Here is an 18,108-nt window from a genome sequence, read left to right as displayed (position 1 = left end):
TGGAGCCGCGATCGGCCGAACCTGTGGATGCAGCAGGTAAACAAACCGGCCGGGCCCACCAGGGGCTTTCCCTGCACAAGCGGCATCCCAAGTTTGGGAAACACTGGTGTAGATGACTGCATTCCTGCATTTTGATATGGCATTACGTGACACCTACTTCTCATGCAGTTAGTGGGGACAAAAATTAAGCAGAAGGGAAACTAAAACAGAAAATCTGTTGAAACAGAGCCTTGATATTTTACTTTTGTCAATATTTTCAGCAGGCCCAAATGAACAAGACTTTAGGCTTGATTTTAGGCTTCTGTTTGGTTGGCCTAATGCTATAGTTTTTATATACAAATAAAGATTGTGGAGCATAATACTGTAAAGTCCATTGAAATCAGAGAGGTTGTATGGACATAAATGAAAACAGAAAAGAGGCTTTTATTCCACGTAAGAAAATTCACAACTGAGAGTGCTGGCTAATTAATTTATCCTGTTCTGTAGATACCATGACAGATTAATTTAATTACTATACTGTGTATGTGGAATTTCCAACCTCCTTATTTAGAGTGAATTTTATCATGGCATAGGCAATGGAAAAACAGAAATGTTGCATTATACCAGAGGATATAGGGGACAAATTATTCAAATGCAAATGAATAGTTTAGGAAATGTCGAATTAGCTGAACACCTAAAATATGAACCAGTTAATAGTCCAGAACATGCTTAATAGTCTATTTCAGATCAAGATGCCAATTAGCTATGGATAATTTAACAATGGTTGCTACCATATGTAACATTCCAAGTTAGATGTGGATATACTATTGTTGCTGTTCATCAGGACATTCTATTTTCTGCATTAAATTTCAGATTGACATACAGTAAATACCTAAATGTTCCTCAGCAATTTTCTGAGTTTGAATAAAACTCTTTTCCCGGAAAACAAGCAGGAGCTTTTTAGAGAATGGTTGAAGTTATTTGGAAAAACCCTGCCTAGCTGATTTAAAGGAATGGCTTTGAAAGGAAGGACATGTGTGAAAAGTCTACTTTGACAATGGACTGCAATTCTCTAGCCTTATTAATGGGGGGAAGAAGTGAGAAATTATTAATGGAAAGGGGGGAAAGAAGCGATCTGAAGCAAGTAGAAAGAGAAGAGGGAAATATTTAAAGAAACAATAAAGCATTACATTGTAAAATAGTTACCTTTAGGCTTATTTACTTCAAGTTTTTTCTGTATGTTTCTGAGCCATGTCTTCAATTTCTTTGCAGATAACGCACACAAGAAATAGCACAGCATTGTCTAGATTTTCTAATCAACTAGGTAGTGATTTTTCACCTCCTATATCTTTTTTTTTCTTCAAATCTTCCTGTTGTGAGTGCACAAAGCCAATATGTATCTGTAAGACAAACAAAAAAATGTTGGTTTGAAAATTTGGCATGATATTCTCACTTTATTACATGCTCCTGTGTTATGCTCTGATAGAGGCCTCTCTATGGGATGGGGGACTAGGCTGATACCAGACACAGAGTTGGTATATAATACTCTAAATACTTTTATTGATTACAATATAAACCCCACTCACTCCACATTCACATCACAAACATACTGCACCAGAGTCCGAAGATTAGAACGAAGTCTCGATGGCCAGTCGAGGTTCGATCTAATTATAAGGTGTGAGGAGCAGCCAGCACTGCACATCTCTTCAAAATAAGGGCTCTGGGTCAATGTCTGACTCCAAATTTCAGATATGTCAACCATTTATAGACCAATCCATCACGTCATCAGCACTTTGTCTCTGTTTGCTTGGCCTTTCACCCACCACTCCAGGAAAACAGTTCCAGGCAAGCCGCCACAATCCAAGGCATTCCATTGCCCCCAGTTTTTGTCCACAGCTATAACGGACACATTGTCATTACAACACAGCTGATGTTATTCCCTTATCTGCTGATTCTTCGTATTTCCCATGGACACAACAAAGTTGTTTTGCAAGAACAGTTCTTGACCGCTCATGACCTTAAATCCCTGCTTTGATTGCCAGCACTCAACTCACGTATTCATGTCAAGCAAACTTCATCCATACTAGGCATTAATGGCCCATAGCATATTACAATGTATACTGCCATATATCCCAGCACATGTACTGCAATGAAAACAAAATTGGATGAGCCAGAACAAGGAAAATAGAGAGAGAAAAATTGTGTGTGGGTTTGTGGCCTTTTTTTTAAAAAAAAAAATACATCTTTGTTTTTGGAAAGGTCCATTTTTAACTAGACTGAATTTCATTTCAACACCTCAAAAATACTTCCCAATCTTCAGTCATAAGTTAATGAAGAAAAGAAATAGCTTTAAATAAATCATCAACAATATTACTGTTAACATTTCTTTTAACTTATCTGGGCAGAATTACCTATATGATGATCAGTTATCACACTGGACATATGTAAAATAGAAGACAATCTATTTTCTGCCATCTGAAGAACTTAATTGTTGATCATTTGGATTTGAAATATTCCGATTGCTGAGAATAAATTGTGTTTTCCTTCATTATCAATATCTCTGAGATTAGAGTAATCAAAGTTCTTTGTAGACTTCTGTTCAAAGACGCCCTGCATATTTCAAGGGGCTTTGGATCACAACTATATAGGTTTTTGCAATGGAGTCTTCCTGCTATTAATTAATTAATGTTATTGTATTATTATTATTATTATTATTATGTGGCCCGCGCCACTTCCCGCAGCTCCCGTTGGCTGGGAATGGTGAACCATGGCCACTGGGAGCTGCGGGCGGCCATGCAAATGTAAACAAACTGTCTGGTGGCCTGCCAGCGGATTACCGAGATGGGCTGCATGCAGCCCACAGGCTGCAGGTTGCCCATCACTGCATTAAACCGAGAAGATTAGGTTTGAAAAAAGCCTCAAAACTGGTGTTCTGCAGTGTCTCTGAGTACAGTTTGGTCAACACAAGTTTAGTTTTGTATCAACAATATTTAAATATTCAGCAAGTATGGAACAAGTTGGACCTAATTCTCAGGTATGCTAAAATTACATTACACCCACTTTAAGGCACTTTTACACTGCCAGAAGGAGCATTAGTGAAAATGAGAATCAGACCTGCTGTGTCTATGCCTCTTACATACTAGCTCTACCTACAATTTGTACTTGTTTTGCTCACAGATTGCCTAAAGGATGGGGAGGGGGAAAAACAAAAAACAAACAAAAAGATTAAGGATTTTAATGGTATAATTTTCACTGTGTGTTATTACCAAATCTGGTGCAAATCCTCTCAGTAGTCATAAATTCTTTGAAATTCTCTGTCTAGCACAGAAATATTATGGGGTATGTGAGTGTGAGAGAGAGAAATGTATCAAATCTGGATTATAGAAAAGCTTTTTTGACTTCATCAGCTCCAGGAACCCCTGAGGAGACACCATACACTGAAAATTGTTCAGTTCCTGAACCATTATTACTCTGTGCTGTTTTCCTCATTTTAAAATGGAAACATTGAAACCTGCTCAGTCTGGCATTCATGTTTGTTGTTTATATTTATTAAAAACAATTCTAAGCATTGAGTAATCATTCCTGCTCAAGATAATGACATTATTTTGTGTTTCTATACCCTTTTCTATTAAATTGTGACATTTGCCATTTTTACCATGATTAGCCCATAAAATCTCTCATTTTTCTAAGTCATTTACAACATTGAGGGCCCAGCTCTTAGCCAGTGGTACTCTAATAATGTGATGATGCTGTTCTCGCAGTGTGGCTACATGTGGTGAGCCAAAGCCATCGGTAATGTCATACTTAAATCAGAAATGCAAATAATCCTCTTGTACGTAGTCACCACTACCTTGCATAGCCACTGGCAAAGTGAAAGCAAAAGGGCTATAAAAGACTACATCCTTCTGATTGGTAGGTCCAGTTTCTCAGAGTCAGCTATCGTAAATTGGTATTATTCTGTTGAAGACGAAGGAACTAAATCAATTTGCATCAGCTGAGGATCCAGCCTAGAGTCTTTCGCACTCATGTTGAAGCAGGGTGCTCCTGCATATGGTTGGTGACCCCCTTGACTACAACTCAAAATCATGTCCAAGTAGATTTTAGTATAGTTCATCCATTGAACCAGGAAGCTACATCCACCCCTGATGGCAATATTATTTGTTTTCTCCCATAAGAAATATCCTTAATTCCCATTTTTCTCCCCTGTAAAAACAAATGCCATAAAATTATTGATGATAATTTTTAGACAATTGTTATCTTTTGTGTGTGGATGGGTGTGGGGGTATTCTTACTATGATTTCTAGGAAATCTGGGTCCAATCCTCAGGCCTCAGTTTCCTCTATGATGTCCAGGCAGCGCAGATAAGAAACTCCTCACTTCCATCTCTATTTTGCGTCAAGGAAGTAGGGAGTTTGTAGCTCACTTCAGCTGCTCATCTCCCTAAACCTGGGTTGTTGCATTATTCTCCAGATATCCCAGCTCACCAGCATACACTTTTGGCTCTCCCTACTCATGGCTGTAGATTGGACTCCAGGCCCATGTATCTGAACTTATCCTGCTTTCACTATGAAGCAGTGAAGGGAGTTTATATTGCAACCCAACTAAATTGTCCTTGTGAAGAAAGCTAGAGAACAAGAATTAGCTAGCTGAAGGCAGGTGAAGTCCAATTAGGGAGATAGTAATCTATGCAATGGAATTGGGTGCATAACCACAGCAAAATGGTGAATTCTTTGACAAAAATGCTGAAATTAATGTGGAAAAATGTCAGATGTTACAGGATCACAGAGTCAATGATTGAGATAAATGGGATGATTTGGTCCTCTCAGAATTCATAGAATCATAGAAATGTAGTGCTGGAAGGACTATTGAGAGGTCATAAAGTCCAGACCTGCACTAAAACAGGACCAAGTACACCTATACCACCCCTGACAGGTGTTTCTCTAACCTCTTCTTAAAAACCTCCAATGATGGAAATTCCACAACTTCCTTTGGAAGCCTATTCCACTGATTGAGAAAGTTTTTCCTAATATCTAACCTAAATCTCCCTTGCTACAGATTAAGCTTCTTGCTTCTTGCGCTACCTTCATTTGACATGGAAAATAATTAATCACAGTATTGTTAATAACAACCTTTAACATATTTGAAGACTGGTATCATGTTCCCCCTCAGTCTTCTTTTCTCAAGATTATACATGATAACCTTTCCTCATTGATTAAAGGTTTAGAAAACCTGATCTTTCTTCTTGCTCCTCTCTAGACTCTCTCCAATTTGTCCACATCCTTCTTAAAGTGTGATGCCCAGAAATGGACACAGTACTCCAGCTGAGGCCTCACTAGTGTCGAGTAGAGTGGGACAATTACCTTCCTTGTTTTACATATGACACTTCTGTTAATTCAATCCAGAATATTAGCCTTTTTTCTCAGCTGCATCACATTTTGGCTCATATTCAATTTGTTATCCACTATAACCCCCGGATCCTTTTCTGCAGTACTTCTGTCTAGCCAGTTATTCCCCATTTTGCAGTTGTGTATTTGATTTTTTCTTCCTTAGTGAAGTACTTTATTTAGTACCTTTATGAAACATTTCTCCTTTTTGAATTTCATTTTGTTGAACTAAGACCAGTTCTCCATTTGTCAAATTAGTTTTGAATTCTAATTTTGTCCACCAAAATGTTAACAGTTCTTCTCAGCTTTGTGTTACCCTCAGAGTTTATAAATATTCTCTCCATTCCATTAACAAAGTCATTAATGAAAATATTAAATGGTATTAGACCCAGGACAAACTCCTGCAGGACCCCACTAAAGATAAATGGTTTGCTGTGAAAACTGTGAGTCATAACTACTCTTTAAGTATGATCTTTCAACCAGTTTTGCATCCACCTTGGAGTAATTTAACCTAGACCACATTTTTCCTAGTTTGCTCATGAAAATCTCATCTGGGACTGTGTCCAAAACCCTACTAAAATCAAGATATATAATGTCTACACCTTCTCCCTATCCACTAGGCCAGTAACCCTATTAAAGATGGAAATTAGGCTGGTTTGGAAAGATTTGTTTTTTACAAATCCAAGCTGGTTATTACTTATAACACTATTATCTTCTTGGTGCTTACAATTTGATTGTTTAATAATTTGTTCCAGTAACTTTCCAGGGTCCAGCTGACTGCTGTATAATTCTTTGGGTCCTCTTTGTTGACCCTTTTAAAGATGGGCACAATGTTTATACTGCTCTAGTGTACTAAGATCTCACCCACCCTCAGTGAGTTCTCAAAGATAATCGTTAACGGTTCCAAGATTGCTTCAGCTAGTTCCTTAAGTACCCTATGGTGGATTTCATCAGACTTTATTGACTTGAATAAATCTACCATACAAATATTCTTCAGCTGTCATCTGCATTTGTGGCATAATGTAGTACTACACAATCATATATGCTGAGATAACTCATGAACTAGTGGCCCTCCAACTATGCTGTTTTAAGACCTTGTCACCTAGGCAAATGTACACATTTGCAAAATAAAATAAACTACTACTACGGGGGTAAAAAAGTGTCCCAAATGTGATGCACTGTTATCCCTTATTTTTACTAGTTTTATGTACAGCTGTTTGCTTCTAATGAGAGTATCTTGTAATGCAATAGTTCATATATGCTAATTGATAATGCATTGCAGTGATAGTGGTTACTGCATGCAATCACCCGAAGGTAGAAGGTACTCCAATGAGGTTGGTCCCTTCAAATATGGGCTTCTTATGAAGTAGTCTTGTTACTTAGTAGAAATAAAGCTATTATTATTAATGCTGTTGATTAATCACAGTTAACTCACGTGATTAACTCACTAAAATTAACAGTGTGATTAATCACAATTAAACAATAGAATACCAATTGACATTTATTAAATATTTTGATGTTTTTCTCCATTTATATATATATATATATATATATATATATATTATATTATTCTCCATTTATATATATTATATTCTGTGTTGTAATTGAAATCAAGGTGTATATTACTTTTGATTGCAAGTATTTGCATTGTGAAAGATAAACAAAAGAAATAGTATTTTTCAGTTCACCTCATGCAAGTACTGTAGTGCAATCTCTGTGTCATGAAAGTACAACTTGCAAATGTAGACTTTTTTTGTCACATAACTGCACTCAAAAATAAAACAATGTAAAACTTCAGAGCCTACAAGTCCAGTCAGTCCTACTTTTTGTTCAGCCAATCGCTAAGACAAAGAAGATTGTTTATATATACAGGAGATAATGCTGCCCTCTTCTTATTTACGTCAACAGAAAGTGAGAACAGGCATTTGCATGGCACTTTTGTAGCTGGCATTGCAAGGTATTGATGTACCAGATATGCTAAAAATTTGTATGCCCCTCCATGCTTTGGTCACCCTTCCAGAGGACATGCTTCCATGCTGATGACACTCATTATAAGAATAATGAATTAATAAAATTTGTGACTGAACTCCATGGAGGAGAATTGTAAGTCCCCTGCTCTGTTTTACCCACGTTTTGCCACATATTTCATGTTATAGCAGTTTAGTATGATGACCCAGCACATGCTGGTCATTTTAAGAACACTTTCACACCAGATTTGACAAAATGCAAAGAATGTGCCCATGTGAAATTTTGAAAGATAGCTACAGGGTTTAAGAATCTAAAGTGCCTTCCAAAATCTCAGAGGGTCGAGGGGTGGAGCATGCTTTCAATTGTCTTAAAACAGCAAAACTCCCATGAGGAAACCACAGAACCTGAACCACCAAAAAAGAAAATAAATTTTCTGCTGGTGGCATCTGACTCAGATAATGAAAATGAACATGTGTTGGACCGTACTGCTTTGGATTGTTATAGATCAGAACCCATCATTAGCATGGACGTATGTCCGCTGGAATGGTGATTGAAGAATGAAGGGACATATGCATCTTTAGCATATCTGGCACGTAAATATCTTTCGACTTCAACTATAACAGTGCTATGAGAATGCCTGTTCTCATTTTCAAGTGACATTGTAAACAAGAAGCGGGCATCATTATCTCCTGAAAATGTAAACAAACTTGTTTGTCTGAGTGATTGGCTGAACAAGAAGTAAGACTGAGTGGACTTGCAGGCTCTAAAGTTTTACATTGTTTTATTTTTGAATGCAGTTATTTTCTATACATAATTCTACATTTGTAAGTTGCAATCTTTTTATCATGAAAGTGCACTACAGTACTTGTATTAAGTGAATTGAAAAATAATATTTCTTTTTTACAGTGCAAATACTTGTAATCAAAAATAAAGATAAAGTGGACACTGTACACTTTGTATTCTGTGTTGTCATTTAAATCAATATATTTGAAAATGTAGAAAACATCCAAAATATTTAAATAAATGGTATTCTATTGTTTAACAGTACGATTAATTGCATGATTAATCACGATTAATTTTTTAATCGCTTGACAGTCCTAATTATGTTTCTTTATCATTATAAAAAATTGACTGGATTGTGGGGAGGTTGACACTGTGCAATCCTTGCTGAAAATACTCAATGGCTAAATTCTGAATCTCCATGTGCTTTTCTATAGGAATTGTGTTGAAGCACGAGGAGAAAGGTGGCAAAGTAAACTCTAGCCCACCCAAAGTTTACATAGGCTCCTGTGGAGAAGAACTGTACATTCTGCAGAGGAGCACATGGCTCTACAACAGTGGAGAGAAGGGATTCTTGCTAAGGTGGGGAAACCATGGGCTGGCAGCCTTCACATATGTCTCATCTCGAATAGGACTGTGTGTGTTCGGGATCATGGTGCTCTTCATGCAAATGCTGCAAGTCTGCAAGTCCCTGTCTGTATGGATGGCCCCTGCTCTTGCAGCCAATAGAAATGGAGCAATCTTGTAGGGAGGGGAAGCAAGGGCATCTTCTTCACATATGTGTTGTCTCCTGGATTGCACTTCTTCAGGAGAATGCTTCAGCTCTACCCATCAACATTCTCCTTCTGTCCTCTGCACACTCATGTGGAGCTGCGGGCACATCTCCTCTATGTGAGGAAAGAGCCGGAGCAAGACTTGATCTCCCCACTGGCTTTGGATCAGGCCCTAAAATATTTGTTTTTTGGAGCATGAAAGCAAAAGGGACATGAATAATTGTAAATTAATTCCATTTCTTATTCAAGTGAATATAGAAGAAAAATATTAGAGCTACTCCCCATCTCAAGTAGAAAACATGAGCTACAGTTCTGGGTGAAGTAACATCTAGTCTTAAAGTTTGCCCATCACAAGAACCTAAGTTAAGGAATTTAATACTAAGTTAATTTAAAGAATTCTGTGCCTTAATTCACTCAGACCATGCAGGAAATATCACATTTCCACTCCTCATTGAAAAAGCAATTCAGGATTTTTTTTTAAGAAAGGAAGAGGTATAGTGATAAAAGATTTTTAAAAATCTTCACCTTTTTTTCGCTAGTAAGAGGACAGAGTGCATATGAATCAGAACAATGTTCTTCCTCCCCACCCTGCCACAGGCAACAGGAAAAATAAACTAAATCTAAACTAACAAAAATCCACAACATAGTAAGGACAGCTAAATATGCCCTTTCCCTCTAGGTCCACCAGCTGGGGAGCCTGCTAGATCTGAAATCCAACGGAGAATAGAAGCAGCGTTTATTACAGTGTGTTGTCTTCCTCTGGGCAAGTTCTACCCTGCCAGATTTGCAGGACCCCGCAGGAATTCTGTGCACCACTCATTTGTCTTCAGTGCTACTGGCAAGAAGTGTTGCAGGACATTTACTGATTTGTATGCATTTGATAGCAACACAGTCAATCTCCTCTTGATGTACAAGAAAGCTAAGCTGTCTGAATTCCACTCTGGCACAGGGACATGAACCACCTCTGACTGTAAAATACAGGAGCAGCACATTTTATATCTACTATTTCTCAGTAGAGAAACCGAAGGGTGTTTTTGAAAAAAAAACTTCACCTAGACTGTAGTAATAGCCACAAAGGTATTTTAAAGTATTCTTTTTAATTCAGCAATATTGTAACCGGAAAGGCAAACTTGGTTTTTTTTTTGCAATTTGCAGTATACCTCGGTCAGAGAAAAAACTACCTTTTCTCAAGCAATATTAAAATAAATATTTGAGGTGTGACTTTGGCTTGAAAATGGATCTAAAGTGTTTTTCAATGAGTTCTTAACTATTGTAGCATTGTTCTAGAAATGTCCATTTCTATCTTTGGTTTTCTACAATGGTCCAGGCATTCAAGTACAGTTCCTCCCTACCACCAGATGGAGAGAGTTACATTTTCTTTAAAATCTATGGGTTACAATCTCAGAACTTAATCGTTTGAACCACCAAGGAAAGTTTCAATAAAGAACCTATGTCAGTTTTACATCCTATCCTATTTGTTACAGTCTTATTCCTAGTGGGTTGTTACTTCTTTTGAGCCAAGTGGTTAGCCAAAATTTGGGGTCTTTGGGTTGTTTCTATTAGGAGTGGAAAATGATGATGAAGTCAGGTATTTTCTGAGGCGATCCTGTTTATTTACAAAGAATATACACAAAGTCTTGAACAGGGTATGAATCAAACAGCAGGAGACAGTCAATTTGCCTACAAAGTTCCAAGCCTCTTTCCAATCAGCACTCTACCCAAAAGTGATCTCTTTAAGCTTTTTCTCAGGGTCATACTACTGAGTTTCTCTGGCTGTTTCTCTGGCTTCCATGCTGCCTTCTCTGTCTGCTTATGTGATGTTTCTGCTGCTCCTCTCTCTCTCTCTCACTCACTCACTCACACACACACACACAACTGCAATTAAATCAATTATCTGCACCTGTGTTTGTCATCAGACCTCTGGGAAACCCCTTAGACCATATGGCTAGTCAGGCACAGAGCTGATGAGTGAAAAATTCGGACTTCCAGGGTCCTGATTCTGGCCTTGGGGAAGACTGCTCCTCACTGCTGGGGATTGTGAGCCCAGGGCAGATTGCTGGGCAGTAGGGTCCCTGTCCCAGGGGGCCAGATCCTTTTTTCTTCTTTGAGATCCGGAGCTGTCCCAGCTGGCTGGGAGGCTGGATCAGAGTCCCCTTGAGCCATTGGAACCTCCTTCCCACGTCCTCCCCAGGAATCCAGGCGCGGAGGCAGTGGGTGGAAACTCAGACTTCTGGAGGCCCAATCCTGGCTGCAGGGGAGGCTGGTCGTCATTGCTGCCAGGGATGGTGAGCACTGAACAGCTCTCTGGGCTGCAGGATCCCTGTATGGGTAGGCTTGAGCCTTTTTCCAATTTGGGGTTCTGGGGCTCTCTGAGCTGGTTTGGCATCAGCATCATGAGCATCAGCCCATGAGTGTTGGTCTAACTCTGACTGTGCAACAGGTCAACCCCAGGCAAAAGGGGGAGAATATTCTAAGTCCATGATTATATGTGGTCTAGTCCTTGGAGGTGGTTTTCCATTGTTTCAGTTATCACTAAACAAAGGGCTATTTAATTGTTCCCTCATTTAGCATAAATAGATGGCAGTTGTTATGCCCAACAGCTTCAAGAATGTTGTGTGATTACCCAATCCCCAGCATATGAGGGTGAGCTTTAGCCAAAAGAAACTGAAGAATGAAAGTATCAGAGGGGTAGCCAAGTTAGTCTGGATCTGTAAAAGCGGCAAAGAGTCCTGTGGCACCTTATAGACTAACAGACATATTGGAGCATAAGCTTTTGTGGGTGAATACCCACTTCGACGGATGCATGTAGTGGAAATTTCCAGAGGCAGGTATAAATATGCAAGCAAGAATCAGGCTAGGGATAACGAGGTTAGTTCAATCAGGGAGGATGAGGCCCTCTTCTAGCAGTTGAGGTGTGAACACCAAGGGAGAAGAAACTGCTTTTGTAGTTGGCTAACCATTCAGGATTAAACAAAGACTGTATATACTGTATATAATATATCATTTATATATTATTTGTGTTATTTTATTTTAGTTTCATTTTTAATATTTTTTCTGTTACAATAGGAAATTGCCAATCACTAAACCAATTACTAAACAAATTAATAAACCAATTACCAGTTAGAATAGCAGTTACAAATGACCAGTTAGAATATCGGTGAAGCCAATCAAGTACCATGTTGATGACAAGTTATTTATGTTTGATTATTCCTATAGTATGTTTTCTTTTTTCAGTGTACTGACTGATGATTCAAGTATTCTGTCTTCATCTCCTGTTAAGTAAGAATCAACCCCAATATGTGGACTGCTATGTAAGAACCTGAGAAAAGACAATTAACAGAAACCAAATTTCTCTTTTATGCATTATTTGTAGCTATTTTTCCTTTAAAATCCTTCCAGGCTATAATAATAGAGAGAACATGAAAACATTGATAACTTTGCACCAATAGACCCAAAAAAGCTCATTTATGCATCTTGGCAATGGATCACATTACTTGAGTAGTTCTAAATTTTTAATCAGATTCTCAGCTGGTATAAAGCTGAATAGCTCTATTTAAATCAATGGGAATCTGCTTTATGGTTCTGAGAAAGTTTTGTGTGTGATTATTTTGCAAACGCAAGTTATTTCATGTTAATTTTATTTTTTTAAACATGTTATGCTTAAAAAAAAGTTTCATTCCTTTGCCCTAACTAGCTAAACTGGAAGCATTGTTTTTCTTTGTAATATATAGTCTCTAGATCTGTTTGTGGTTTGGTTTACACTCCTTCAGATTGTTATTGAGATCATGTCAAATCACACTGTGTCAGATTTCCTTAAGCTGTTAATAATTCATGTCTGATGTAGAGTGAAATAAAGGGTGGGGAGGGGGAGAATTACAGGGGGAAAATGAGCCCTATTTCTTTAAAAACAAGTCTAGATGGATGCATGTAGACATCTGAGCCAAGTTCATTAACATGCAAAAGGAAATGAGACTGTGCAAAGATCATTGTTAAAAGAATAATCTGATATGATCTCTACTGCAAGATTTACCTACTTATATAGTTTAGATCTAAATAAGCATATCTATGTTCTTCTATGCATTGGCTACACCATACTCAATTAAAAAAATAAAAAATATAAAAATTTATTGATCTATAAACTCTCAACCAAATGAGCAACCCAAATGTATGTGCGTAATCCTGTTGGTTTCAAGGTTGACATGTGGGGAGAAATCAATGATCCATCTAGCCTGGTATCTTGTCTCTGCCCTTTGTCAATACAGATACTGCAGATGATGGTGTAAAACATCCACAATGCATCTCCTTATACAATTTGTGGATTAGGGGGAATATATCTTTTAAATTTATTATAGAGAGCATAAGTATAGTTGCTATTCTTGTGGCAAGGATAAGTAAGGGCTTGCACACTACTGGCTTCTACATGTTTTCAGACAAAGATGTATTAAAATTTGAAATTATCTTCAGCTTTACGTATGATCGTGTAGAGACATTTTATTTTTAAAATGTAATCATGAAATAAAGCAACTCTATACTTAGTGTCCAATACCTCAGTGCACATGCAGGTAAAATTCTCATTGAATTCCATGGGAGCACTGCTACATTACAAGATAAGAGCTCCTGGAATGAATTTCATTCAGAGGACCAGCAGAAAACCTATGCAAGACTTAAGTCAGGAACAACTGTAATTAAAGAAAGAATAGGCCTTGTGCTGGCCCTCTGCAAAGGAATGAATGTAACCCTAACTACTGAAATGATATTATACTGCATGGTGACACTTGAATCTACTTGTCCTTTCTTGAGATGTGCACCCAGTTCTAGGAGTCAGAATGCTCATTTTTATTTTTATAGAGAAGAAGTGTGGCATAAAAATACTATCTTGGATTAAAAGGAATTTATTTTATGGCATATCCCAAAGCAGTTAGGTGAAATATGGAATTTTCCCACCTTCCACTAATATATTTGGAATTTATTATTGTCAGAGACAGGATACCAGAACTGGGTGGATCTCTAATCTCTTCTCATACGTTATGTTATATTTTTCACTATTAGGTTCAGATTCAAAATACAAGATGTAAAGAAAAGAGAATATGGAGACCACCGGGGGGCCACAGAACATGGCAGAGTGAACTCCTGAGTGCTGTGGAGCAATTAATCACTATCCATCTGCTGGGCACCACTCTTTCCCCTCCAAAATAAAAAAAACCCACACACCTTAAACTGGGCTGATGCCAATTGGGGACTCAGAAGCAACAGCAAGTTCCTCTCTGCTCTACAAATCCAGAAGAGACACCCCCTAGTTAAGATGTCTGCCACTGAGCACAGGGAGAGTGTGCTGACTGTTCAAAGAGATGGGTGCAGCAGCTGAATGAAAGCTATAATCACCGCTCTCCAAACAACAGTATCTGCTGCTGAATCTTCTTCGCAGCTACTATTAAGTAGGATGTCAGGGGCAAAGGGTTAAAAATCATACAATCATCAGTCTTAGAATCATAGGCTGTGACCAGGGGCCTGGGATAGACCACACTGGTAATGCCACACTCAGGGAAGACTGCAAGAAATAGGGCAGACAATCCCCCCCCCCAACTGGTGGTTTATTCTATAATTAGATTCACCAAGCCAGTAACAAAAGAGCTTCTGAAGTACCACCCTTGATAACCAAATCCAAGCACTGTCCCCTTTAGGCATTCCAGCCTTGGACTCCCATCCAGACAACCTCACGGATATCCAAGGATCAGACACTTACCCCAGATCAATATGTATCTCAGATCTTACCCAAATATCATGCTGTCAGCTAATCCTTCGTAAACTAAATAAAGCAGTGGTGGGCAACCTGCGGCCTGCATTTGGCCCATCAGGGTAATCCACTAGCGGGTCACGAGACAGTTTGTTTACATTTGCATGACTGCCCAGAGCTCCCAGTGACTGCAGTTCGCCGTTCCCAGCCAATGGGAGCTGCAGGAAGCAGTGGCCAACACATCCCTGCAGCCCACACCACTTCCTGGAGCTCCCATTGGCCGGGAATGGTGAACCGCGGCCACTGGGAACTGCGGGTGGCTGTGCAAATGCAAACAAACTGCCTGGCAGCCTGCCAGCAGATTACCCTGATGGGCTGCAGGTTGCCCACCACTGAAATAAAGATTTAATAAAATAAAAGAAGAGAGTTGTAAATGGTTAATAGATCATATACATACAAATGATTGTGAAATCTCTGTAGTCTTAGGTTTGTAGCAGTGATGGAATAGACAGCTGGCTTGTAAAGTCTCCCTGGTAATTTCCCAAAGATTGGAAGGTCCTCAGTGCATAGTTCAAGATTCTCCTTTTAGTTGTAAATCCACAGTCTGCAGAATTAGAACAGGAAAGAGGAGGCAACATTGAGATTTTTTAGGTGTCTTTTTATATCCTCTGCTATGTGCATGTAAATTTACTGTCCCAAACAAAGCCTAAAACCCCACTATGTGGAAAGTTACTGGCCAAGATGGAATCCAGGGTCACATAAACATATCACATGCCCCTACATGTTTGTTAAATCACAAGGGGTGGCCATTGGCTCCTTGCTATCTGAGGCATCCTCAGGAAGAGCTATCTGAGCAGGATGAGTTTTTTCAATGGCTCATTGTGAGAGTGGAATGTCCTTGATAGTCTATCAACACATAGTTGTCTAGCCCTGATGTAAATTTTATCTGGAGGGGCATCTCCCAGGAATACAACACAGGTTTAAGATACAAGTACATAGCCAATATCCATAACTTCAGATACAAAGATGATACATGGATTTCACCGGGATAATCATACTTGATAGATTGTAACTTTTCCATTGACACCTTACATGACATACTTTGTACAAGATTAAAGGTATTGTATAACAGTAGTAACATTAATTACATAAATCATACAGCATCACATAGGCATCCCTGCAGAACAAGGGAAATCTCTGGAATTTATCTTCAGACTTTCATTAGAAACACTTGATCTGCCTGAGGACTTTATATTCAGTACTGAAGGAGCCCAGAGATCTCTGGCCCCAAGACTTGCCATGGACTAAACCCTGAAACTAGATAATATTATTTTTCAGGTTCACGACCGAAGAAAGCATTCTGTGCAAGGCAAGGGGGTAAATAATAATGATTTTTCAAGATTTTGCAAGGGAAGTCATGGAGCACAGGGCCGCTTTCGTCAGGGCCAGGGCATTTATAAAACAAAAGGGGCTAAACTTTTGCATGAATCATAGAATCATAGAATATAAGGGTTGGAAGGGACCCCAGAAGGTCATCTAGTCCAACCCCCTGCTCATGAGTTTTCCTGCATCGTTTCATATAATATCTGGAGAAGTGACCCATTGATTTCAAAAGCGTGAGGAGGCAGAGTGTATCATAAATAACCTATAAACTACTTTTGTTGTATTTTGTTCTTGAATACTCCAACTGCTGGCACTTTGTTTGCCATGACAACCATGCAGATCTAACTAGCCCCATTATATCTAATCCTCTTACCCGACACACACACACACACACTTTGTCCCTGAATGGGTGTGGTGAAGTTGGAGTCCCTGTGTATGCTGTATGTTTTCTATACGGGGGTTTTGAATTATGACAACAATAATGGCCACCATGGCTTCAACAACACTGCATACAATTATATACCGTAGACATGCATGGACCCTTTCACTACTGCATACTTAACGGCACATCCACATGGTAGCTGTGATTTATATGACAAGATGCCTGATGCTGAGGGAGTAGAAATATAAATCTTCCCCACCCAAACCCCACACAGTGGCAGACAGTTGCTGGACAACAGCAAATGCAGTATGAACCATTTCCTAGCAACCACTAGGTGGTTTTATACATGGAGGCCATATTCTCGGAGGATAGCCCTGCTGGAAATGTTTCTGCTGCGGCAGAACAGAGGAGCTGAGCAATGTGAAGATGCACACAGAGACAACAGTGAACAGCAATGAGCCAGGGCTCTCTGCTTCACTGGGAACCCTGAGAATAGAAGAGGTTAGACTGTGCCATACCATTGCAGGTGGATACCTGCAGCATGGATTTAGAGATGATAGTAAGGGTAGTTACCCACAATCACTTTTGTTTACCACCTTCTATTGCTGCAGGACTGAAATGTAACCATCAAACATGTTTTGTATGCAAACTAAGTGTCTGAGGACACTGGTTTAGCTGCATGCACTGTACAGTTATTGGGTTAATTGTTTATTGTTTGAAAATGGTTTGAAATACAGGAGATAGCAACTCCAGCAGAAAGTCACCCCCACATGGGAACTCTCACATTTCAAGGACCTACTTGTAATCATTTGGTATATAAGGTCCCTGACCTACTGAGCCTATGTGTCCTATACTAGCTCAGACTGATATAACCACTTGCGGGATACTTCTTACATTATGGAAAATAAACTTCAAACCACCCACCCCCTCTCTGTTGGGTATGTAACCCATGTAGAGTTGCTCTTTATAAAAAAGTTTGTACCCATGTAAGAGTTTGGATGCTGTGGGGACACCAGAGAACAGTGACCGGTTGTGTATAATGTATAGGAGTATGCCTATACTGGAGTAAGCCCTGGAATATGAGAGAGTTTTAAGTATGTCTAGTGAGAAGTGTTCTTTCAAAGCCTGGTAATGGACAGCATCCGTCCTGGGTGTTGTTAAGAACACAGATGTTCATATGTTGCTATAGTTTATTTATCTTTTCATTTTTATATTGTTTGGTTCCTTTTAGTCTCCCTGCACCCCAGTATCTTGCTGCATCCCTCTTTCTTCCCCCTTCCTCCCTCCTGATCTTCAAAACCAAACTCATGTGTTGGTCCAACTGGCACCATGTGATTCTGACAGGTGAGTTTAAGGATGACATCTGTAGTCGCACACCCCACTTCTCTCACAGAAACCCATGGGGGGTGGGGATAAAGTAAGGGGAGGAGAATAAAGGGAAAGGGTGACCTACTAATGCAGATAGTTTGATTATGCTTTCTCATCTCTTTGGTGGTCTGACCTCTACAGTACTGTCTGCAAGGTTATCAAACTATCTTCATTAGATGTCTGGGACCTCCTGTCCCTTTACTGTGCCCACACCCAATAGGTTTCTGAAAGGGGAGTGAGGTGGAAGATGACAAACATGATCCTTAAACTATCTTTGCACTGCCGTGGCCCAAAACCTTAAACTAATCTCTTAGAACATTAAGGGATTAAACAACCTCATTAAATATAAGAAAGTTT

The sequence above is a fragment of the Caretta caretta genome, chromosome 3 (assembly GCF_965140235.1).
Source record: "Caretta caretta isolate rCarCar2 chromosome 3, rCarCar1.hap1, whole genome shotgun sequence".
Taxonomy (NCBI): Eukaryota; Metazoa; Chordata; order Testudines; family Cheloniidae; genus Caretta; species Caretta caretta.
This window is presented reverse-complemented; position numbering follows the sequence as displayed.